Here is a 26898-nt window from a genome sequence, read left to right on the forward strand (position 1 = left end):
GTAGTTCTCCTTGTAAAGCTCTTTCACCTCACTGGTTGACTGTATTTCTAGGTATTTTATTGTTTTATGGCTATTGTAAATGGGATTGCATTGTTGATTTGACTCTCAGCTTGGTTTTTGGTGTATAGAAATGCTACTAATTTTTGTAAATTGATTTTGTATCTTGAAACTTTGCTGAAATCATTTATCAGTTCCAGGAGCCTTTTGGTGGAGTTTTTAGTATTTTCTATGCATGGAATCATATTGTCTGCAAAGAGAAATCATTTGAATTCTTCTTTTACTATTCAGATGCATTTTGTTTCTTTCTCCTGGGTGATTACACTGGCTTGCACTTTCAGTGCTATGTTAAATAGAAATGGTAGGAGTGGGCATCTTCATCTTGTTCTAGTTCTCAGGAGAAATCCGTCCAGTTTTTGCCCATTCAGGATGATGTTGGCTGTAGGTTTGTGATAGATGATTCTTATTATTTTAATAAGATGATAAGATGGCTCTTATTTTCTTATTATTTTAATAAGATAGTAAGATGGCTCTTATTAACTTATTATATCCCTTTGATGCCTAGTTTCTTGTGGGTTTTTGTCATGAAGGGATGTTGGATTTTATCAAAAGCTTTTTCCTCGTCTATTGAGATGATAATATTGTTTTTGTTTCTCATTTTTTTATGTGATGAATCACATTTATTGATTTGCAAATATTGAATCAACCTAGCATCCCAGGAATGTAGTCTACTTGATCATGGTGAATTAACTTTTTAATGTGTTGTTGGATTTAATTTGCTAGTATTTTGTTTAGGATTTTTGTGGCAATGTTCGTCAGGGATATTGGCCTGCAGTTTTAATTTTTTGTTGTGCTTTGCCAGGTTTTGTTATCAGTGTGATGGTAGCTTTGTAGAATGAGTCATGGAAGAGTCCTTCCTCCTCAGTTTTTGGAATAGTTCCAGTAGAATTGGTACCAGCTCTTCTTTGTATGGCTGTTAGAATTCGGCTGTGAATCCATTTGATGAAGAGTATTTTTGACTGGTGGATTTTTTATTACTACTTCAATTTTTGAACTTGATATTGATATGTGATATAGTTTAAATATTTGTCTTAGCCAAAATTTCAAGTTGAATTCTAATCCCTAGTGTTGGAAGTGGGGTCAGATGGGAGGTGCGTGGATTATGGAGGTACATCTTTTATGAATGGCTTGTGCCATCCCCTTGGTGATAAGTGAGCTATTGTTCTCAGTCCACATAAGATCTGGTCATTCAAAAGTGTGTGGCACCTCCCACCCGCTCACTCTTTTTTGATCCCGCTCTGGCAATGTGACATGCTTGCTTCGCGTTTGCCTTCTGCCATGATTGGAAGCTTCTTGAGACTTCCCTAGAAGCTGAGCAGATGCCAGCACTATGCTTCCTGTAAAGCCTGCAGAACCATGAATCAATTAAACCTCTTTTCTTTTATAAATTACACAGTCTCAGGTATTTCTTTATAGCAATACAAAAACAGCCTAACACGTTCTGTTTAGCGTTTCCATTTTTTCCTGATTCAATCTTGGGAGATTGTGTGTTTCTAGGAATTTATCCATTTCCTCTATATTTTCTAGTTTCTGTGCACAGAGGTGTTCATAATAATCTTGAGCGTCTTTTTTTATTTTTATAAAATTGGTTGCATGTCATCTTTGTCATTTGTGATTATGCCTTTTTGGATCTTCTGTCTTTTTCCCCTCTACTGGTCTACTGATCTTGTTTATCCTTTCGAATAACAAGCTTTTGGTTTTGCTAATTCTTTGTATGGATTTTTGGATCTCAGTTTCATTCAGTTCTACTCTGATATTATTTATTATCTTCTGCTAGCTTTGGGTTAGGTCTGTTCTTGTATTTTTATTTCCTCTAGGTGTGATGTGAAATCATTAATTTAAGATCTTTCTAACTTTCTAAGGTATGCATTTTGTGGTATAAGCTTTCCTTTTAACACTGCTTTTGCTACATCCCAGAGATTTTGGTACATTGTGTCTCCTTATTCATTTATTTCAATGAATTTGATAATTTCTGACCTAATTTCATTGTTTACTCAAAAGCCATTCAGGAGAAAATTGTTTAACTTCTATGTAGTTATATAATTTTGAGAGATCTTCTTAGTATTGGTTTCCATTTTATTCCACTGTGGTCCAAGAGTATGGCTGGCATTATTTCAGTTTTTTTGAATTTATTGAGACTTGCTTTATCACCAAGCATGTGTTTGATCTTGTTACTCTGTGTGCAAATTAGAAGAATATAATACTGTGGTTGATGGGTGCAGTATTCTTTAGATGTTTATTAGGACCAATTGGTCAAGTGTCCAATTTAAATCCAGAATTTGTTTGTTTTCTGCGTTGATGATTTAGCTAATACTGTCAGGGGAGTGTTGAAGCCCTCCACTGTTATTTTGCAGATGTCTAAGCCTTTTTGTAGGCCTAGAAATACTTTATCAATCTGGATGCTCCAATTTGGGTACATATGTATTTGGGATACTTAAGCCTTCTTGTTGAATTGAATACTTTATCACTATGTAACACCCATCTTTGTCTTTTTTACTGTAGTTTGTTTAAAGTCTGTTTTATCTTATATAGGAATCATAAACCTTGCTCTTTTTTTGTTGTTTGTTTTCTGTTTGCATGATAGATCTTTCTCTAATGCTTTACTTTGAACCTGTGGGTATCATTACATGTGAGAGTGGTCTACTGAAGACAGTAAGTGGATGAGCCTTTTTTTTTTTATTCCAACTTGCCACTCTGTGCCTTTTAAGTGAGGCATTTAAACCATTTACATTCAAGATTATATTGATATGTGAAGTTTTGATCCCGTTGTTAAGTTGTTAGATAGTTATTTGCAGTTTTTATTGTGTAGTTGCTTTATAGAATCTGTGGGTTAGGTACTTAAGTTTTGTTTTGTTTCCAAGCTTAGAATTCCCTTAAGTATCTCTTATAAGGCTGATCTAGTGGTAACAAATTCCCTTAGCACATGCTGGTATGAAAAAGATTTTATTTCTCCTTCACTTATGAAGCTTAGTTTGGCAGGATACGAAATACATGGTTGGAATTTCTTCTCCTTAATAGTGCTAAAAATAGGCTCTCAATCTCTCGCAGCTTGTGAGATTTCTGCTTAGAAGTCTGCTATTAGACTGATGGGGTTCCCTTTGTATATTACTTGATTTTTATCTCTGTGAGATTTTTTTCTTTAGCATTGACCTTGGAGAGTCTGATGACTCTTTCTTAATGATGTTTGTTCTGTGTAGTATCTTGCAGGTTTTCTCAAGAATTCTTTTTCTAGATGTTAATCTCTCTAGCAAGATGAGGAAAATTTTCTTGAATTACTGCCATGTTTCCAGCTTGTTTACTTTTTCTCCTTTTCTCTCAGAAATGCCAATAATTCATAGATTAGGTAACTTTACAAAATCTCATGTTTCTTGAAGAGTTTTCTTCACTTCTAAAAATTCTTTTTCTTAAATTTTTGTCTGACAGGGTTAGTTCAAAGGACTGATCTTCAAGCTATGAAATTATTTCCTCTGCTTGGCCCAGTCTATTAATAAAGCTTTCAGTATATTTTGATATTCCTTAAGTGAGTTTTTTAATTCTAGAAACTGTAATTGATTACATTTTAGGATGTTTATCTCCTCCTTTATATCCTGGATTGCTTTAGAAGTTTCTTTGTGTTGATTTTCAACTTTGTCTTGGATCTCTTTGAGCTTCCTTGCAATCCATACTTGGAATTCTTTATGAATCAGTTCTGAGTTTCCATCTTCCTTAGGGACAATTGCTGGAGAGCAAATGTGATCTTTTGGTGGTGACACAACATTCAGGTTTTTCATGATGCCAGAATTCTTGTGCAGGTTTCCTCTCATCTGGAGATGCTGGCACTTCCAATTTTTGGCATGATAGATTTTTCTTTTTCTTTCTTTCCATATAATATTATTATTTGTTTATTCTTTCCTTTTTCCTTTCTACCCTCCCTAGAGGGTGCCAACTTAGAAGATGCTGGGTAGGGTCTTTTGGCTTTGCTTCTATAGCCCTGTGCACTTCTGATGGCAACTTTTATATTGGGCTGTGCAGTGTGACCTACAAACCAGCAGATTATACTTATAGGGAGAGCTGGCTGCAGTCAATGTGGCTGGCTATATGCTTTTTACCAGGAGAAGCTCTCTGTTACCTCAGGCAATGGGCTTATTTGTGGAGTTCACAGTGGTCTTATCTCCCTGCTCAGTTCTGGGGGAGCAGGGACCAAGATTAGCAGGTAAATCCGCCTCCATGTGCTTCTCCAATGGCAAGGAGAAGTACTAGCACTAAGGGAGAATCCAGTGGGTGGCTACCAAGTGCCCAGAGGTGTGCCTAGACACGGAGCTGGTAAACCTCAGCCCCAAGTTCTCTGCATGGGGATGAGGGGCATCCCAACTTTTAATCCATGAGAGTGGGTGTACCAGATACCTGGACATATGCCTGGGTGTGTAGCAGAGAGGTCCACCTTTCACCAGAATCTCTGCAAAGGAAGGGTGGGGCAGTACAGGCTGCTGTTCCGGGCAAGTGGCTGCCCTCCATGCCTGAAGATCTGCCTCAGTCTACAGCAGAGAGGACCCCCCCTGCACCCAGATCTTTGCTCAAAAAAGGCAGTTTTTCTCAGGCTGCTCAGTTAGGTGAGGTGGTACTCCAGATGCCTAGAGATTTGCATGCACATGGAGCAAAGAAAGACTTAATGCACCACAATCTAGGCCCAGGAAGGGCAGGGAAGCTCAGACTGCTAAACTAGGTGAATGGGCACTCTAAATGCCTGGTATCTTCCTGGACACAGAGTGGAGAGGGCCCCAGTGAACCTTGATCTATGTTCATGAAGTGTAGGACAGTCATGCTGATGATTCAGGCAATCAGGTGCTCTAAATGCCTGGACATATGCTTGGGGGTGGAGTGGAGATGGCCCCATTTCACCATGATTTCAGGGAAGCAGGCCAGGGCACCCAGCAATGGCACCCACAGACTGGTTCCACGTCACTGAATTGGCCCTACCTGCAAGTCTCCCTGCCTAGGACAAACTGCAGCTGTAGCAGCTTTCCCCACCCTAGACTTGTCACAAGGAAGAGCACAATTCTAGCGCCACTACGCGGCCCCAGAGCAGGCACTCCAGTGTCTGGCCCAAGACTCAAATGCCTGTTTGAACCATGCTGCCAGGTTGCCAAAGAATGGCTGACCAGATTATGCAACCAGATTAAAAATGTTGTCCTCCTCTCAATGCTGGGTATAGGAAAATGTCTGACATTCTTCCCACTGTCTTTCCCTCATGGCATCTCCAAGCTTCTCCTCAAGTTAGTTTCAGGGTTTGAGAGTAGCAAAGTGCTCTCCCTTGGCCTGGGTTGCTCAGATCCCTAATGGAAAGGTGAGTCATATCGGGCAGCTCTCTGCATCTCTTACATACTGAGGCTTCACTTACTGTTCTCAGGCAGACGCCATCATAGGGCTGTTTGTCAGCATTCTCTCTGAGATCTTGGGTGCTTTTCTTGATTTCAGTAGATTCCTGTGTTCCTTCTTGAATTAACACTCACTGAGTTTATCTTTATTGCACCATCTATCTATTTCTAAGTGGCTGAGGCATGGTAAAAGCATATAATCTATCATCTTGGGAAAAAAAAATGGAAGCAAAATTAGTAAGTTATGAATACCATGTTGTAGGGTAATAATATAGATGTATTTTTGCTTAAAGCCAAACTTTTTAATGTTGTGTTGTCATTGTTGTGGGGTTTATTTTTTTACTAAACTCTGCAAGAGATAAAATCAGATTACAGTATAATATTTGCTGTGTGAGATATTTTCTTCTACTAATTGCAAGCTAAAAATAAGTTAACCAGTGGCTCCCAATTAGGAACTTAAAAATACAATTTCAAATATTTCTTATAAGCACTAAAGAGCTGTAAACCTCTCCTTTGTATATAATGATGGCAAACAGCTCAATTTTTTTCTGAGCGATTTTGTTTCCTTTTCTGAATGGTAAATTTAGTATGCTTAAATAATGTACTACAATTAATCTTGAATGATTATATCAAAGGACACTTAGGTTATTTTATTTATTTCCAAGAGTATTTCTTGTATTTAGTTTATGCTTGCTTATACTTGATGGAACATAAATGAATCTATCTATTCTGTAGTACCAACATTGAATAACAAAAAGGGTGTTTGGCAGATGAGTAGACAAATATTTAGAAAGCATATTCTGCTTAAAATTTTAATTTTCATAGAGTCATAAGTAATCAACTCATAACTGACCTATAACTTAATGTCGATGTCCCAAAGCTACAGAGAAGGTGCATAGGAAAATAAGAAAAGAGATGTAAAAAGAAGTACTTCTAGACACATGAAATTTCAGTACGACAAACAGATAAATCTAAAACTTCCTTTAGAATTATTTTCCATCTATAATTTGACTTCTTATCAGCATCACTTGTTGATATCACACAATAAAAAAAGACTTCAAAATTCAGTGGGCAACATATTTAGAATATAAAATTCTAACCCCTGCCTGATACTAATCAGGAGTAAAAGCAAAATAAAATATTTTAAGGCTTTCAAATCTTGAATTTACTTCTCATGATCCTTTTCTGAGGATGGTTCTTAATGATATCATTTGTGATAATGAATCACAAAACAGAAACAGAAACTAAGAAAGACAAATTGTGCAATATAAGAAGTGAGGAAATTCACCCTGGAAGCTAAAGAAAACAGACTCTAGAATGACAGTGTTTGGTAAACGTAGAAAATAATTGGGAGTCTTAGAATAGGAATTCAGTGGGCTACAAGACAAATATCTTTAAGAAGAATTAAATGGACATCAGCAAGGTGATTGAATAGGGAGCCCCAGGCTCTCCTTTCTCTAAGGAGAAATGAATTCAACAACAATACAGATCATTTCCCTTTGTGAGAAATCCAGAAACCAATTAAAAGGTTCCATCATCCCAGGCAAACACAAACCCAGCTGCACCAATGCCAGTAGGAAGATTCATGGCAAACACTTACCATAGACCCTCTTCCTTAGTGCAATGCAACTGGGAGAAAACTCCCAGATCTCAGTTTCTCCCTTGGAATGGAAATAGAAGACTGAAATATGTGTCCAATGTTTAGACTTTTTCAGGAGCTGCCTAAGGGACTGTTTTATGTCCTGACTAAATAAACACTGACAGGAAAGGGTGCCAAGTTGAGAACTGCTGAGAACAAAGGCAAAAATTTGGACCCCTCACTGGCCATGGTCCCTTCCTCTGGCTCAGTAAATAAAGAGTAGAAGAAAACCTCTAACTCTTCACTTCCTCCTGGAGAGGAAAAGAAATAAAACCAGCAACCAAATTTCTGGCTTTTGGCAGCCTACCTGAGAGGACTAGTTTTTATCTTGCTATCTCAGAGCCATATATGAGAAGCCCATAGCTAACATCTTACTCAACACTTAAAAACTGAAATATTTTCATCTCAAATCAGGAACAAGGCAAGGATGCCCAATCTTGTCACTTCTATTTAACATAGTTCTCGAAGTCCTAGCTACAGCAAGTAAGCAAGACAAAGAAATAAAAGGCATTCAAGTCAGAAAGGAAGAAGTAAAATGATCTCTATTAGTAGATTACATGGGTACACAAACAATTCTCAAAATTCCACACACACACACACACACACCTGTTAGAACTAATAATTGAGCAATGTTACAGGATCCAAAATTACCACAAAAATTACTTACGTGGCTATACACTGACAATGAAATATCCAAAAAGAAAATTAAGAAAACAATCCTACTTACAATAGCATCAATAAATATAAAATACTAGGAATAAACTTAACCGAAGAAGTGAAAGACTTCTACACTGGAAAACTATAAAATATTACTGAAAGAACTAAAAGAAGACACAAATAAATGGAAAGACATCCCATGTTCATAGATTAAAAGACAAGATTGTAAAAATATCCATATTGCCCAAAGAGATCTACGGGTTCAATGGAATCCCTATCAAAATCTCAGTGGCATTTGTTGCACAAATAAAAAAGCATCCTTAAATTCATGTAGAACCATAAGAGAGCTGAACTAACCAAAATAAATTTCAGAAAAAAATAACAAAAAAAGCCTCACACTTTGTGACTTCAAAACATATTACAGAGTTATAGTGATTAAAAATACGTATATTGGACTGGCATAATTACAGACATATAGACCAATGTGACAGATTAGAATAACCACAAAATAAATCTACATATATATGATTAAAAAACATGACATCCTTCAACAATGATGTCAAGATGTCATCTTTGTTGACATCCTTCAACAAAGATGTCAAGATGGCACTATGGGAAAAGGATAGTCCCTTCAGCAAATGGTGTTGGGAAAAGTGGACATTCACATGCAAAAGATAGAAATTGGACCTTTATTTGACACCATACACAGAAATCAATTCAAAATAGATTACAAACTTAAATGGAAAACTTTAAACTCTAAAATTCCTAGAAGAAAACATAGGAAGAAGTGTTCATAGCATTAGCCTTGGCAATGTTTTATTGCATATGACACAAAAAGTACAGGCAACGAAAGCAAAGATAGACAAGTACAACTACAACAAACTAAAAAGCTTCTGTGCAGAAAAGGAAACAGTCAAGAGAATGAAAAGGAAACCTACATAATGGGAAAATTATGTGCAAACTGTATATCTGATAAAGACTTAATTTCCAAATGTTATCAGGAAATTCTGCAACTCAACAGCAAAACAAAATAAAAAACCAAATAACTCATTGAAAAATAAAGGAAATAAGACATACAAATGTTCAATAGATACATGAAAAGATGTTTAACATCATTAATCATCACGAGAATGTAAATCAAAAACAATGAGATATCATCTTACACCTCTTAGGATGACCATAATTTTAAAAAAAATTAAAAAATAGCAAGTGTTGACAAGGATATGGAAAAAGTAACCCTTGTGCATAGTTGGTGGGAATGTAAAATAGTGAAGCTGCTAAGGAACAGAGTATGGAGGTTTCTCAACAAATTAAAAATAGGACTTCTATCTGATCTAGCAATTCCACTTCTGGTATTTACCCAAAAGAATTGAAAACAGGACCTTGAAGAGATATTTGCACTCCCATGTTCGATTGCAGCATTATTCACAATAATCAAGAAGTGAGAACAACCTAAATGTCCATAGGCAGAAGAATGGCTCTATCTATCTATCTATCGATGTATCTATCTATCTATCTATCTATCTATCTATCTATCTATCTATCCATCCATCCATCCATCCATCCATCCATCCATCCATCCATCTACCTACCTACCTACCTATCTTTCCACACAATGAAATATTATTCAGCTTTTTAAAAAAGGAACATGCTATATGCTACAACATGGATGAACCTTGAGGGCATTATGCTAAGTGCAATATTCCACTCTCAGAGAGACAAATCCCACATGATTCTACTTATATGAGGTATCTAAAGTTGTTAAACTCAGAGAAGCAGAGGGGAGAATGATGGTGGCCAGGGGCCGCAGGAATGGACAGATGTTTAATAGGTATAAAGTTCAGACATACAAGATAAAAGGCTTTTGAGATCTGCTGTATAACAATGTGCATATTATTAATAATGCTGTATTATACACTTAAAATTGGTTTAAAGGATATATTTCTTATGTGTTTCTTTACTACACAAAGAAAGAAGAATGAAGTGAATTCTAAGCAATAGAAAAATTGACAAAAAATATATCACTGAAATGGTGACAACAATAAATTTTTCCCTAAACAGCGAACCTAAGACTAATAACAACAAATTAGACACTCCAGGAAAAAAAAAAGAAAAATGTATATAAAACTCATTGTCAAATATTAGGCAAATGGAAACTAAAATAGTGCAAATTTTGAACAATTATGGAGTCTCAATAGATATTAGGTTGATGTAAAAGTAATTGTGGTTTTTGCCATTTCACCTATATATTAGAGTCATGTTCTTTTGATCTGCTTGACAGTCTTACTGGTAAACCTATTGTAAAAGAGATAAATCTTAGCACATTGATTACATACTAAATCTTATTTACAGTCATAATATAATTGTTGCTTTTCAACTTAAAAATTTAATGTATGGACAAAGCAGAAGAATGAAATAATGCTGTAGGGCAGATTGTAAAATTTTCAACTTTGATAATGTACGATAAAAGGTAAGGTAAGTTTAGCTGACACATATTGAGAAGGTGAAAGAGAAAGATGAGTGGAGAAAAGCATAGGTGCTTAATATTCCTAACATGGTGTACAGTGAAAAGATGCTGTCTAAAGTTTTTGAAATCTGGAAGATTGAAGTTGGTGGTGTCAAACACAAAAGGCTACAGTATCTACATCTGCAATGTTAATGTGAATCAAATTATAGCATATGATAGAGTCTGTGACATGCAAATTCTTTTCTCCTCTTCTTCCTCCTGACCTCCTTTTTCACTTTGTCTCCTCCTCTTACTCCTCTTTCCCTTGTCCTCCTCATCTTCTCTTTATCCTCTTTCTCCTTTTGTAAACTGAGATCTCAGGCAAAACAAATTTTGACCATGCTCTGGGAATCTGTGACCTATCGTTTAAGTGTATGTGTTGATGCTTTCTAGTAATCCCTAATGCAAAGAGGAACAAAAGTGGCTGGCTTTTCCTGCATAGACTCTACTCTCTGTTTCTTTTAACACTTCCACCTTTGAGTCCCAAAACACACAGCCTTTGCCAGTTAAAAGTCTTAGTTGTCTTGGTTATGATAAAACTCCAAGCCAATAATTTGTCTTCTTTGTTCTCTTTGTATTCTTTTGTATTTTTCCTAATGAAATGATTATCTCAGAGACAACAAATAACACTCAGTTGGTGAGAGGGTAGGTGGAATATCCAAAAAATAGGTTTGAGAGAAAAACAGTAGAAAATATTATAAATATTATGCCACTGAATTTCTTATTTAAAGATAAACAATAGAAAAAAAGTAGTAAAAAACAAAATAGTGAGACAAAAATAAAAAAGAAGGTAGGTTTTATAAGTGAGTTTGTATTTTTAATGTTTGGTCATCAATTCAAAATGCATTAAGTTATTGATCACTTAGTAATATTTAAAGTTAAGGAGACAACCACTAGATGATTTTTTTTTAATTAAATACCTATTTATAAGTTTTTGCTTCATGGAAGTGAGACTGAGAAGGAGAAGAGTGAATTCAGTGAATGTTGTCTTTCATTATAAACTTTTATTATTCTATAATCTTTTGCTATTTATATGAGTTAGTTGACACAATTTTAACATTTTGGATAATGAATAAAAGCTACTGATGGTTTGTGTAAATTGTACAAGGGAGATGCAATCAAATGCATTTTAGGGAAAACACTGCTCCTTTTTGGATAAAACAGATAGAGGGTATTTTTATTTTGCAAAAAGTAGCAAGGCCAATATAAGAATAAAGCCTAAAGACATAAAAATTAAGAAGTTTAGCTGCTAGATCATAATCATCATTCTCATGAACCAAAATCCAGGGTTTACATTAGGCTTCAGTCCTGGCATGTTGCATTCTCAGTGTTTTAACATGTATATAAAGACAACTATTTGTCATTATGGTATAATATAGAATACTTTCACTGTTCCAAACTCCCTCTGTGTTCTGCCTACTCATTCCTCCCTATCCTAATCCCTGGAAATCATTAATATTTTTATGATCCCATAGTTTTTGCCTTTTCCAAAATGTTATATAGGTAGAATCATACAGTATGTAGATTTTTCAGAATGGTTTCTTTCAGTTAGTAAATGCGCATTTAAGGTTCCAACATGTCTTTTTCAAACTTGATAGCTTATTTCTTTTTGGTGCTGAATAATATTTCTATCTATTTTTTGTACATATTAATCATCCTTTATGCTTTACCTCCACCCAAAACCCTTCCCAGCGTCTCATAATCATCCTTTTACTATCTACATAAATTCAACTGTTTTCATTTTTAGCCTCCACAAGTAAGTGAGAACATGCAAAATTTGTCTTTCTGTGCCTGGCTTATTTCACTTAACTTAATGACATCCAGGTTCATCCATGTTGTTACAAATGATAGAAATAGCATTCTTTTTTTTTTTGCATCTGAATAGTACTTCATTGTGTATATGTACCACATTTTCTTTATCCACTTCTCTGTCGATGGACACTTACATTGCTTCCAAATCTTGAGTATTGGAATAGTGCTGCAATAAACATGAGAGTGCAGATATATCTTATATCTTTGATATACTAATTTCCTTTCTTTTGACTATATATCTAGTAGTGAGACTGCTGGATACTATGGTAGTTCTATTTTTAGTTTTTTGAGAAACCTCCAAACTGTTTTCCATAGTGGTTGTACTAATACACATTTCCACCAACAGTGTACAAAGGTTTCTTTTTCTCCATATCCTTGCCAGCATTTGTTACTGACTATATTTTGGATATAAGCCATTTTAACTGGTGTGAGGTGATATCTCATTGTAGTTTTTATTTGCATTTCTCTGATGATCATTGATGTGGAGCACCTTTTCATACATCTATTTGCCATTTATATGTCTTCTTTTGGGAAATGTCTATTCAGATATTCTGACCATTGTTTAATTGTATTATTAGATATTTTCTTAGAGTTATTTGAGCTCCTTATATATTTTGGTTATTAATCCATTGTCATATCAATAGTTGCAAATATATTCTCCCATTCTGAAAATTGTCTCTTTATTTTGTTGATTGTTTCCTTTTGTGGTGCAGAAGCTTTTTAACTTGATGTGATCCCATTTGTCCCTAATTGCTTTGGTTGTCTGTGCTTGTGGAGTAGTACTCAAGGAATCTCTGCCCAGTCCAATGTCCTGAAGAGTTTCTCCAAGGTTTGGGCTCTTATTTACTGAGAGACTTTTTATTGCAGCTTCAATCTCATTACTTGTCATTCATCTGTTCAAATTTTGGATTTCCTCATGGTTCAACCTTGCTAGATTTTATATGCCTAGGATTTTTTCCATTTCTTCTAGATTTCTTAATTTGTTGGCATATAGTTGTTCATAGTAGCCACTGATGACCCTTTGAATTTCTACAGTATCAATTGTAATATCTCCTTTTTCATCTCATATTTTGTTTACTTGGTCTTTTTCTTAGTTATTCTGTCTAAAGGTTTGTCAAGTTTATATTTTCAAAAAACCAACTTTTTGTTTTGTTGATCTTTTATATCGTTTTCATTTCGAATTCATTTATTTCTGCTCTGATTCTTATTTCTTCTCTTCTCCTAATTTTGGATTTGGTTTTTTCTTGCTTTTCTTGTTCCTTAAGATGCATTGTTAGGTTGTTTATTTGAAGTTTTTTTTTTTTTCTTTTTTGATGTAGGCACTTATAGCTATAAATTTTCCTCCAAGTGCTGCTTTTGCTATATCTCATAGATTTCAGTAGTTGTGTTTCCACTAAAATTTCTTTCAAGAAATTTTTCACTTTCCTTCTTAATTTCTTCATTGACCACTGGTCACTTTGAAGCATATTGTTTAATTTGCATGTGCTTGTATAGTTTTAAAAATTCCTCTTGATATTGATTTCTAGTTTTATTTCATTATGGTCAGACAAGATGTTTGATATTATTTCAAAATTTTGAATGTTTTAAGTCTTGTTTTGTCGCCTGATATATGGTCTATCCTTGAGACTGACCCTTATGTTGAGGAGAATAAGATGTATTCTGTAGCCACTGGATGAAATGTTCTGTAAATTGGTATTAGGTTCATTTGTCCTACAGTGCAGAGTAAGTCCAATGTTTCCTTGTTGATTTTCTGTCTAGAAGATCTTTCCAATGCTGAAAGTGAGGTGTTAAAGTCTCCAGCTCTTATTATATTGGGGTCTATCTCTCTGTGCGTCTCTAATATTATTTGCTCTACATGTTGGGATGCTGTAGTGTTGGGAGCATGTATATTTACAACCATTGTACCTCTTGCTGAATTTACCTCTTTATCATTACGTAATGACCTTCTTTGTCTTCTCTTATTGCCTTTGTCTTGAAATCTATTTTGTCTAAATATAGCTACTCCTGCTCTTTTATGTTTTCCATTGTCATGGGATATATTTTTCTTTCCCTTTATTTTCAATCTATGTGTGTCTTTATAAGTGAAGTGTGTTTCTTGCAGGCAACAGAACATTGAGTCTTATTATTTTAATTTAATCTATTCAGTCAGTCTATATCTTTTGATTGGAGAGTTTAATCCATTTGTGTTCATTGTTATTATTGATAAGTAAAGACTAACTTCTGCCATTATATTTGTTTTCTGGGTTTTCTTTTGTAGTTTTCTCTTCCTTCATTCTTTCCTTCCTGTCTTACATTTGGTAAAGGTGAGTTTGTCAGATAGTATGTTTGAATTGCTTGCTTTTTTGTGTGTGTATACATTGTATGTTTTTTGGTTCGAGGTTACCACGAGGCTTGCAAATAATACTTCATAACCCATTATTTTAAACTAGTAACAACTGAACTTTAATTCTATAAACAAAGAAACCAACAAAGAAGCAAAAGAAAAACTAATAAAAACTTCACACTTTACCTTCCCACTTTTAAACTTTCTGTTGTTTCTATTTATATCTTATTGTACTGTCTATGTCTTGAAAAGTTGTTGAAGTTATTATTTTCAATTGGTTCCCCCTTTATCCTTCTTGTCAAGATATGACTAGTTTACAATGTTATAATATTCTGTTTTTCTGTGTATTTACTACTACCAGTGAACTTTGCAACTTCAGATAATTTCTTATTGCTCATTAACATTCTTTTCTTTCAGCAGTATGCTTCAGATGAGATTGGTGTGTTCAGGGTGGTATGGACATAGACACAGCTGTATCCTTCAGATTGTTGTTTCATGTTAAATAACTGTTTAAGATTCATATTCCAAAGAAAATCATGCTACATAAAAATTATCCAAGATTGTCACCCAAAAAATTATTGGATAAAATCTAAAAAGTACTATTGCAATTCTGTCTCTTGTGAATAAATCATCATTCTATATGTAAACAGATTCACTCAACTCTTATTGTAGAAAACTTCAGAGTTGATAAGTTGCTGTCTAACTTCCTGTTGCATGCACTTGCTAGAGAAAAGTGAGCAATTCTTTCTGTGCCAGCATCATTTGGGGATGGAAAGAATCATTTCACATAGAAGAGGGCAGCCTGGTGTTTTCAGAGCACAGCAATGAAAACCACGGGGAATAAAGTACTGAACACTGCATTGCAAGTTTTCATAATGGGGGCCACACTGTTGGTTACCATGGAGAAAAAGACCAATTGTTGCTTCAACAATGACTATGCATGCAGACATGAGATTAAGGATTCATGCCACCATCATTAATCTTCCTCAAGTACTTCTAAGGTGTATGAGAATCCTTTTAGGAAAAGCTCCTAAAAATCTCAGCAGTATCTTTACTTTCTTTGCATAGATAAGGATGAACAATTGTAATCCAAAATGTTTCTCCAAAAGTTCTCTTAAGAAAACATAGAAACAGAAGATCCATATGAAAAGAGAACCAATCTGGGAGGATGGATATTGTGTCTTCTAAATCTTGTGACCAAGAGTAACTGTTCACCAAATGTTAGCATCTGAAGAAAGTACTAACTGTGAATGTGTTTTCTCCAGAAAGTAATACTGGTGGGGAGGGGAGAAGCAGCCAGATTCTCCACTAGCACCGTCTTTGAAGCTCAAGTGCTGCCTCCAGCCACTGATGCCACTGTCCCCTGGTCAATCCCTTCCAATCAACCTCCTCATGCACCTTGCCCCAACCACCTCAGTCACCACTGCTTGTGACTTATCCTGATTCTTTTGCCATCGTCTTTCATAAAGCAGGAGTTTTAATTTTAATGGAGTCCAGCTTATCAATTATTTCTTGCATGTATCATGCCTTTGGTGTTTTATCTAAAAAGTCATTACTATTTCCAATAGCATTTAATTTTTATTTTAGCTTATCTTCTAGAGTTTTATAGTTTGTATTTTAAATTTAGGTTGATCATCCATTTTGAGTTAATTTTTGTGAAAGATGTTAAATATGTATCTAAGGTTTATATTTTGCATATAGATGTTCAGTTTTTCCAGCAACATTTGTTGAAGAGACCATCCTTGTTCTATTATATTGCCTTTACTCTTTTGCAAAAGATCAGTTGACCATATTTATGTGGGCCTATTTCTTGGCCCTCTATTGTGTTCCATTGATCTACTTGTTCATTCTTTTGCCAACAACACATTGTCTTGAATACTGTAGCTTTATAGTAAATCTTGAAGTTATGTGGTGTCAGCCATCTGACTTTGTTCTTCTGCTTTAATATCGTGTTGGCTATTCTGGGTGTTCTGCCTTTCCATATGAACCTTAAAATCAGTTTGTTGTTATCTACAAAATAACTTGCTGAGTTTTAAAATTGAGATTGCATCAAATCTATAGATCAACTTGAAAACAACTGACAATATTAAGTCTTCCTATCCATGAACATGGTATATCTTTGTATTTATTTAATTACTGTTTATATGTTTTATCAGAATTTCACAGTTTTTCTCATATAGATCTTATACATATTTTGTTAGATTTATACCTAAGTATTTCACTTTGGGAGGTGTAAATGTAACTGGTAAAGTGTCTTTAATTTCAAGTTTCACTTGTACATTTTTGCATCTATATTCATATGTAGAAAAGTGATTAACTTTTGTGTGTTAACCTAGTATCCTGCAATCTTACTTTAGTTATTTATTAGTTTCAGGAGTTGTTTTGTTGATTATTTGGATTTTCTACATAGATGATCAATTCATCTGTGACCACAGACAGTTGAATTTATTCCTTCCAATTTTATTTCCTTTTCTTGTCTTATTGCATTAGCCAAATATCCAGTATGATAGTAGAAGGCAGTGCTGAGAGGAGACATCCTTGCTTTCTTCCTGATCTTAGTGGAAAATCTACAAGTTTCTTACCAATAAATATGACATTAGCTGTAGTTTTTTGTAAATATTCTTTTCTTAGTTTGCTGTGAGTTTTTACCATGCATAGGTGTTGGGTTTCGTCAAATACATTTTCTGCATGTGTTGATATAATCATGTGGCTTCTCTTCTTTAGTCCATTGATGTGATAGATTACATTATTTGATTTTAAATGTTAAATCAGCTTTGCATACCTGGTGTAAAACCTACTTGGCCATGGTGTATAATTTTTTTAGACATTGCTGGATATGATTTGTTAATATTTTGTTGAGAATTTTTGCATGTATGAGAGATATTGGTCTTTAGTTTGGTTGTGTGTTTGTTTTTTTCCTCGTGATGCCTTTTGTCTTGTTTTGGTGCTCGAGTAATGCTGGTGTCACAGGATATGTTTGAAAATACTTTTTCTGTATTGTCTTCTGGAATAGATTAGAGAAAACTGGCATAATTCTTCCTTACATGTTGGGTAGGCTTCATGAATAGAACAGTTTGGATCTGGTGATTTCTATTTTGGGAGGCAATAAATTATTGATGCAAATTATTTACTAGATTAGCCATGCTCATATTATCAATTTTTTTCTTGATTAAATTTTGTAATATTGTATCTTTCAGCAATTGGCTCATTTCATCTAGGTTATAAAATCTGTGGGTATAGAGTTGTTCATAATGATCCTTTATTACCCTTTAAGTTTCAGTAGGATCTGGGGTGATCTTACAATATTAGTAATTTGTGTCTTCTCTCTCTCTCTCTCTTACTCTCTCCCTCTGCCTTCCACTTCTCCCGCCCCCTCTTCCCTTCTCTCTTTAGCCTGTCTAGAGACTTATCATTTTTTTTTCTTTTTTCTTTTTTCTGAGGTGGAGTCTTGCTCTGTCCCCCAGGCTGGAGCACAATGGCGCAATCTCAGCTTGAGTAGCTAGGACTACAGACGTGTGCCACTGTGCCCGACTAATTTTTGCATTTTTAGTAGAGATGGGGCTTCACCATGTTGGCCAGACTGGTCTCAAATTTCTTGGCTAGACTGGTCTTGAACTCCTGACCTTATGATCTGCCCTCCTTAGCCTCTCAAAGTGCTGGGATGACAAGTGTGAGCCACCGCACTCAGCCGAGACTTATCAATTTTAATGATGTTTCCAAAGAACCAGCTTTCAGTTTTGTTGATTTTTTTCTATTGGTTTTATTTTTTCAATTTCATTGATTTCTGCTCTAATTTTTATTATTTATCTTCTTCTCCTTACTTTGAGTTTAATTTAAACATTTTCCCCTAATTTCTTAAGGTGGAGGCCTAAGTGATTAATCTTACATTTTTCTTTTTCTCTAAACATGTATTCAATACTATAAATTTTCCTCTGAGCACTCTTTTCATTGTATCCCACACATTTTGATAAATTGTATTTCCATTCTCATTTAGTTCAACATATCTTAAAATTTCTCTTACTATTTCTTCTTTGATCCATGGGTTACATAGAAGTGTGTTGTTTAATCTCCAAATATTTTGATATTTTTCAGATATCTTTCTGTTTTTTTCAATATTATTATTATTTTTAAGTTCTGAGATACATGTGCAGGATTTGCAGGTTCATTACATAGGTAAACGTGTGCCGTGGAAGTTTGCTGCACCTATCAACCCATTTCCCAGGTATTAAGCCTAGCATGCATTAACTCTTTGCCCTAATGCTCTCCCTGCTGCCTACCCTCTCCTGACAGGCCCCAGTGAGTGTTGTTTCTCTCCCTGTGTTCATATGTTCTCATTGTTCAGCCCCTACTTATAAGTGAGAACATGTGGTGTTTGTTTTACTGTTCCTGTGTTAGTTTGCTGAGGATAATGGCTTCCAACTCCATCCACGTCCCTACAAAGGAAATTATCTCATTCCTTTTTATAGCTGCATAATATTCCATGGTGGATATGTACCACATTTTTTTTATCCAATCTATAATTGATGGGCATTTGGGTTGATTTCATGTCTTTGCTATTGTGAATAGTGCTTCACTGAACATATGTTTGCATGTATTTTCATAATAGGCTGATTTATATTCCTTTGTGTATATACCCAATAATGGGATTGCTGGGTCAAATGGTATTTCTGGTTCTAAATCTTCAAGGAATCACCACATTGTCTTCCACAATGGTTAAACTAATTTACATTCCCACCAACAGTGTAAAAGCATTCCTATTTCTTTGCAACCTTGCCAGCACGTGCTGTTTCTTGACTTTTTAATCCCCATTCTCACTTGTGTGAGATGGTATCTCATTGTGGTCTTGATTTGCATTTATCTAATGATCAGTGATGCTGAGCTTTTTTTCATGTGTTTGTTGGCTGCATGTATGTCTTTTTTTGAGAAGTGTCTGTTCATGTCCTTTGCCTACTTTTTAATGGAGTTGTTTTTTTTTTCTTGTAAATTTGCTTAAGTTCCTGGTAGACTCTGGATATTAGACCTTTGTCAGATAGATAGATTGCAAAAATACCTCTATGCAAGTAAACTGGAAAATTTAGAAGAAATGGATAAATTCTTGGACACATACACCCTCCCAAGACTGAACCAGGAAGAAGCTGAATTCCTGAATAGACCAAAACCAAGTTCTGAAATTGAGGCAGTAATAAATAGCCTACCAACCAAAAAAAAGCCCAGGTTCAGATGCATTTACAGCTGAATTCTGCCAGAGGTACAAAGAGGAGCTGGTACTATTTCTTCTGAAATGAAAAGGAGGGACTCCTCCCTAACTCATTTTATAAGGCCAGCATCACCCTGATACCAGAACCTGGCAGATATACTACAACAACAACAACAAAAATAAAACTTCAGGCCAGTATTTCTGATGAATATCGATGGAAAAAGCCTCAATAAAATACTGGCAAACTGATTCCAGCACACATCAAAAAGCTTATACACTACGATCAAAGCTTATACACTTCATCCCTGGGATACAAGGCTGGTTCAACATATGCAAATCAATAAATGTAATTCATCACATAACAGAACTAAAGACAAAAACCACATAATTATCTCAATAGATGCAGTGAAGGCCTTCAATAAAATTCAACATCACTTCATGTTAAAAACTCTCAATAAACTATATATTGAAAGAACATAACTCAAAATAATAGTCATTTATGATAAACCCACAGCCAATATTATACTGAATGGGCAAAAGCTGGGAGCATTGCCCTTGAAAACTGACACAAGACAAGGATGCCCTCTCTCACCACTCTTGTTTAACATAATGTTGGAAGTTCTGGCCAGGGCAATCAGGCAAGAGAAAGAAATAAAGTGTATTCAAATAGGAAGAGAGGAAGTTGAATTATCTTTCTTTGCAGATGACATGATCCTGTATCTAGAAAACCCCATCGACTCAGCCCAAAAGTTTCTTAAGTTGATACAAAACTTCAGCAAAGTCTCAGGATACAAAAACATTGTGCAGAAATGAGAAGTATCCCTATACATCAACAACAGACAAACCAAATCGTAAATGAACTCCTATTCATAATTCCCACAAAGAGAATAAAATACCTGAGAATACAGCTAACAAAGGACATGAAGAGCCTCTTCAAGGAAAACGACAAACCACTGCTTAAGGAAATCAGAGAGGATACAAGCAGATGGAAAAACATTCCATGCTCATGGATAAGAAGAATCAATATTGTGAAAATAGCCATCCTGCCAAAAGCAATTCATAGATTGCTTGCTATTCTGTTATTAATTATAGTTTAATTCTACTGTTGTCTGAGAATAGAATATTGTATGATTTATATTCATACAATGAATATGAAATGAAACTTGTTAAGGTGTTGTTTTCTTATCCAGAATGTGGTCTGTCTTGGTGAATGATCCATGTAAACTTGAGAAGAAGGTAATCTCCTGTTTGTGATAAAGTGGTCTATAGACGTCACTTAAATACAGTTTATTAACAATGCTGTTCAATTAGACCATCCTTACTTATTTTCTGCCTGCTGAATCTGTCCATTTCTGACAAAGGGGCGTAAAGTCACCAACTGTAATAGTGAATTCATCTATTTCTCTACACAGTTATATCAGATTTTGCCTCATGTATTTTGATGTGCTATTGTTAAGTGCATACATATACACATTAAGGATCATTATGTCTTTTTAAAGTATTTGCCCAATTATCATTAAGTAATGCTCCACTATCCCTGACAACTTTCCTTGCAGTGAAGTCAGCTCTGTCTGAAACTGTCTTTCTTTTGATCACCGTTAGTGTGGTATATCTTTGTTTACTTTTTATCTATACGTGTCTTTATAATTAAAGTAGGTTTCCTACAGACAACGTATAGTTGAGTCTTGTTTTTGATCCAATTTGGCAATCTATCTTTTCTTTGATGTATTTAGGCCATTAATATTTAAGGTAATTTAAGGTAATTATTGATATATTTGTATTAATATCTATTGTACTTTTTGCACTTTCGATATTTGTGTGATTTAACTATTGTTGTACTTGTTCTTGGTTCTTATTTTTGTCTTCCAAAAATTTTTTTTTCTTTTTGTGGTTATAAGTGCATTTTACATTATTCCCTTTTCTCTCCTTTCTCGAAATATTAATTATACTTTTTATATATTTTTAATAATTGCACTAGAGTTTGCAATATACCTTTGCAACAACTAATACAGGTCCACTTTTTTTTTTTTTTTTTGAGACGGAGTCTCACTCTGTCCCCAGGCTGGAGTGCAGTGGCACCATCTCGGCTCACCGCAACCTCCGCCTTCCGGGTTCAAGTGATTCTCCTGCCTCAGCCTCCCGCGTTGCTGGGACTATGGGAGCATGCCACCATGCCCAGCTAAATTTTTGTATTTTTAGTAGAGACGGGGTTTCACCATGTTAGCTAAGATGATCTCGATCTTTTGACCTCATGATCTGCCCACCTCGGCCTCCGAAAGTGCTGGGATTACAGGCGTAAGCCACCGCGCCTGGCTGGGTCCACTTTTGAATAACATTATACCACTTCATGGGTTATGCAAGTATCTTGTAATTTAAAAAATCTCAAATTCCTCTCTTCTGTCCCTTGTATCATTGCTGTAATTTATTTTACTTATACATGAACATACAAAAGCATATATACAGGCATACCTTGGTGATATTGTAGGTTCAGTTCCATGCCACTGCATTAACATAAATGTCACATAAAGCAAGTCGTGAATTTTTTGGTTTCTGAGTGCATTTAAAAGTCGTGTCGACACTATACTGTAGTATATTAATTATGCAATAGCATTATGTCTAAAAATGATGTACAAATCTTAATTAAAATAGTTTATTGAGGCTGGGCATGGTGGCTCACACCTGTAATCCCAAAACTTTGGGAGGCCAAGGCAAGCGGATCACGAGGTCAGGAGATCGAGTCCATTCTGGCTAACACGGTGAAACCCCGTCTCTACTAAAAAATACAAAAAAAATTAGCCGGGCGTGGTGGCGGGTGCCTGTAGTCCCAGCTACTCGGGAGGCTGAGGCAGGAGAATGGCGTGAACCCGGGAGGTGGAGCTTGCAGTGAGCTGAGATCGCGCCACTGCACTCCAGCCTGGGCGACAGAGCGAGACTCCGTCTTAAAAAAAAAAAGAAAAGAAAAGAAAACAGTGTATTGCTTAAAAATGCTTTTAATTATATGAGCCTTCAGTGAGTCATAATCATTTTGCTAGTGGAAGTTCTTGCCTCAGTGTTGATGACTGCTGGCTGATCAGGGTAAAGGTTGTTATTGGTTGGGGTGGCTGTGGCAATTTTTAAAAATAAGACAATAATGAAAGTTGCCACATTAATTAATTTTTCCTTCATGAAAGATTTCTCTGTAGCACGCAATGCCATTTGAAAGCATTTTACCCAGAATAGAACTTCTTTCAAAATTTAAATCAATCCTCTCAAACTCTGCTGCTACTTTATCAAATATGTGATGTAATATTCTACACAAGTCCTCTGTTGTCATTTCAATAATGTTTACAGCATCTTCACCAGCAGTTGATTCCTTCTACCTTCTTTGCTCATCCTTAAGAAGCAACTCCTCTTCCATTCAATTTTGATCATAAGAGTACAGCAATTCAGTCACATCTTTAGGCTCCACTTCTAATTCTAGTTCTGTTGCTATTTCCACCACATCTTCCTCCACTAAAATCTTGAACCCCTCAAAGTCATCCATGGGGATTGGAATCAGCTCATTCTAAGCTCCTGTTAATGTTGACATTTTGACCTCCTTATATGAATCATGTTCTTAATAGCATCTAGAATGTTAAACTCCAGAAATTTTTAAATTTACTTTGCCCAGATCCATCAGAGGAATCACTGTCTATGGCAACTGTAGTCTTACAAAATGTGTTTCTTAAATGGTAAGACTTGAAACTAAAATTAATCTTTCATCCCTGGTCTACTTAATCAATGTCATGTTAGCAGGCATGAAAACACTCTTATGGAGGCATGAAAACATTAATCTTTTTGCACATCTATGTGCAAGCATTTAGATGACCAGCTGAATTGTCAATGAGCAATAATATTTTGAAAAGAATCTTTTTATCTGAGCAGTAGGTCTCAACAGTGGGCTTAAAATATTTGATAAGCCATACTCCAAATAAATGTTCTTTCATATAGTCTTTGTTGTTCCATTTATGTAACCCAAAGATAGTATATTTCACATAATTCTTAAGAACCTTAAGAATTTTGGAACAGTAAATGGACATTGGCTTCAACTTAAAGTCACCATCTGCATTAACTCCTAATGAGAGAGTCATCCTGTCCTTTGAAGCTTTGAAGCCAGGTTGATTTCTCTTTAGCTATGAAAGTCCTAGATGGCATCTTTTTCCAGTAGAAGACTGTTTTGTCTGCATTGAAAATCTATTGTTTAGATTTTCCCCAATGATCTTATCTAGATTTTCTGAGTAACTTGCCTCTTATACATTATCATTTTTTCACTTTGCTCTTTCATGTTACGGAGATGGCTTCTTTCCTTAAACCTCATGAATTGATTAATACTAGCTTCCAACTTTTCTTCTGTAACTTCCTCACGTCTTTTAGTCTTTATAGAATTGAAGAGAGTTGGGGCATTGGTGTGGACTAGGTTTTCATGTAAGGGAATATTGATGCTGATTTGACCTTCAATCCAGACCACTCAAACATTCTTCATATCAGCAATCAGGCTGTTTTGCTTTCTTATTATTCCTGGGATCACTGGAATAGTGCTTTCAATTTTCTTCAAAAACTTTTCCTCTGTATTCACTACTTGGCTAGCTGGTGCAAAAGGCCTAGCTTTCAGCCTCCCTTTGCTTCTGACATGCCTTCTTCACTAAGTTTAATCATTTCCAACTTTTGACTTAAAGTGGGAGACGTGAAATGCCTCCTTTCACTTGAATACTTGGAGGTCATGTAAGGTAATAATTTACCTAATTTCAAGATTGTGTCTCAGAGAATAGAGAAGCTGAAGAAGAGGGAGAAAGACAAGACAAGGGAACCATCAGTTGGTGGAACAATTCGAGCACCCACAACATTTATCAATAAATTTCACTCTCCTATGTGGTGCAGTTTGTGGCACCCCAAAACAATTACAATTGTAACATTAATATTCACCAATCACAGATCACAATAACAGATAAAATAATAATGAAAAAGTTTGAAACAGTGCAAGAATTGCCAGATGAGACACAAAATAAGTATATACTCTTAGAGAAATGGTGACAATAGACTTTGTCAATGCATAGTTGCCACAAACATTCAGTTTGTCAAAAGCACAATATCTTTAAAGCACAATAAAGGGAAGCAATAAAATGATGTATGCCTGTATACATGTACATAAGCATATATAATTGTATATATTGTTGCTATTTTTTTAAAAATTGTTATCTGTTATCTGTTATATCAACCAAGAACAAGACAAATAAAAGTTTTTATTTACCTTCACTTATTCATTCTCCAGTGTTTTTCTTTTCTTTATGTGAACCTGAGGTTCTGATCTACATTATTTTCTTCATTTCTGTAGAACTTCTTTTTAACATTTCTCACAAGGCAGGTCTACTGGCAATGGTTCTATCAATTTTTGTTTATCTAAGAAAACATTTCTCTTTCACTTTTGATGGATAATTTTTCAGTGTACAGAATTCTAGGTTGGTGGTTTTTCTCTCTCAACACTAAATATTTCACTCCATTCTTTCCTTGCTTTCATAATTTCTAAGAAGTAAGATGTAATTTTTATCTTTGCCTATCTGCAACTCAGGTTGTTTTCTTTTATTTTTTAAACCTCTGCCTTCTCTATTTTGTTCCATTGATCTGGAATAGAATATTTTTATATCAGTCTATTTTTATATCAATACCATGCTGTTTTGGTTACTATAAACTTGCAGTATAATTTGAAACCAGGTAATATGATACCTCTAGCTTTGTTCTTTTTGCATAGAATATTGGCTATTCAGGCTCCTTTTTTTGTTCCATATGAATTTCATGATTTTTTCCTAAGGCCACATATCCACAGCCAACTGATCTTTGAAAAAGTTAATAGAAATATATAATGAGGAAGGACACCCTTTTCAATAAATGGTGCTGGGAAAATTGGAGTGACATATAGAGAAGAATTAAAGTGAACTCCTATCTCTCACCATATGCAAAAATCAATTCAATATAAATCAAAGACTTAAATATAAGACCCGAAACTATAAAAAATACTAAAGGAAAACCTAGGGGAAACTTTTTGGACATTGGTCTAGACAAAGAATTCATAATTAAGACCTCAAAATCAAATGCAACAAATGAGACTGACTTAAACTAAAAAGTTTCTGCACAGGAAAAATAGAGTGAACAGACAACCTGCAGACTGGAAGAAAATATTTGCAGATTATGCATTTGACAGGGGACTAGTATCCAGAATTTAAAAGAAACTCAAGCAACTTTACAAAAAAGACTCAAATAACTCCATTAAAAAGTGAGCAAAGGACACAGTTTTTCAAAAGAAGACATTTTTTCAAAAGAAGGTATATAAATGGCTAATAAACATATGAAAAATTCTTTACATCACTAATCATCAGAGAAGTACAAATTAGAACCCTAATGAGATAGCATCTTATAACAATCAGAATGCTTATTACTAAAAAGTCAAAAATTAATAGATGTTGGCAAGGATATGGAGAAAAGGGGACGCTTATACGCTGTTGATGGGAATGTCAATTAGTACAACCTCTGTGGAAAACAATATGGAGACTTCTCAAAGAACTAAACATGGAACTATTATTCGATCCAGTAGTCTCACTGCTGGGTATGTAACCAAAAGAAAAGAAATCACTAAATCAAAAAGATACCTGTACCCATATGTTTATCACAGCACTATTCAAAATAGCAAAGATACGAAATCAACCTAAGTGTCCATTATTGGATGATTGGATGAAGAAACTTACAGATCAGTTGGTAGTTCTATTTTTAGTTCTTTGAGAAATCTCCATATTGTTTTCCATAGAGGTTGCACTGATTGACATTTCCACCAACAGTGTATAAGAATTTCCTTTTCTCACATCCTCCTTAACATCTGTTATTTTTTGACATATATGTGTACATATATATATATACACACACACACATGCACACACCACATTTATATATCACATTTTCTTTATCCAATCATCTACTTGATTTGGGGGAAATTCTCAGTCACTATTATTTCAAATATTGCTTCTGTTCCTTTTTATCTTTCTTCTTTTGGTATCAACATTAAATATGTATTACACTTTCTGTACGTGTTCCATAGTTCTTAGATATTCTGTACTTCTGTTTCTATTGTTTCTTCTGTTTGCCTTTCAGTTTTGGAAGTTTCCATTACCTTCAAGCATAAAGACTCTTTCCTCAGGTGTGTCCAGTCTACTAATGAGCCCATCAAAAGCATTTTTCAGTGTAATTATGTATTTTTTTTTTATCTCTAGCACTTCTTTTTTTTTTTTTCCTTAGAATTTCTATCTTCTGCTTTCATTCTGTTGTTGCATAGGCTATCTACTTTTTCCA

The 26898-nt window shown here is 35.0% G+C and overlaps 1 long non-coding RNA gene across 1 annotated transcript in view; it reads right to left on the minus strand.

The window, feature by feature from the left end:
- LOC144330545 (uncharacterized) overlaps positions 1 to 7271 on the minus strand; it is a 47650-nt gene extending 40379 nt beyond the window's left edge. Inside the window, exon 1 of the long non-coding RNA XR_013396843.1 lies at positions 7012 to 7271. This is a non-coding gene — a long non-coding RNA (uncharacterized LOC144330545). The remainder of the gene's footprint in view (positions 1 to 7011) is intronic.
- Between the last annotated feature and the right edge of the window lie 19627 nt (positions 7272 to 26898).

This window comes from Macaca mulatta, chromosome 8, assembly GCF_049350105.2.
Source record: "Macaca mulatta isolate MMU2019108-1 chromosome 8, T2T-MMU8v2.0, whole genome shotgun sequence".
NCBI lineage: Eukaryota > Metazoa > Chordata > Mammalia > Primates > Cercopithecidae > Macaca > Macaca mulatta.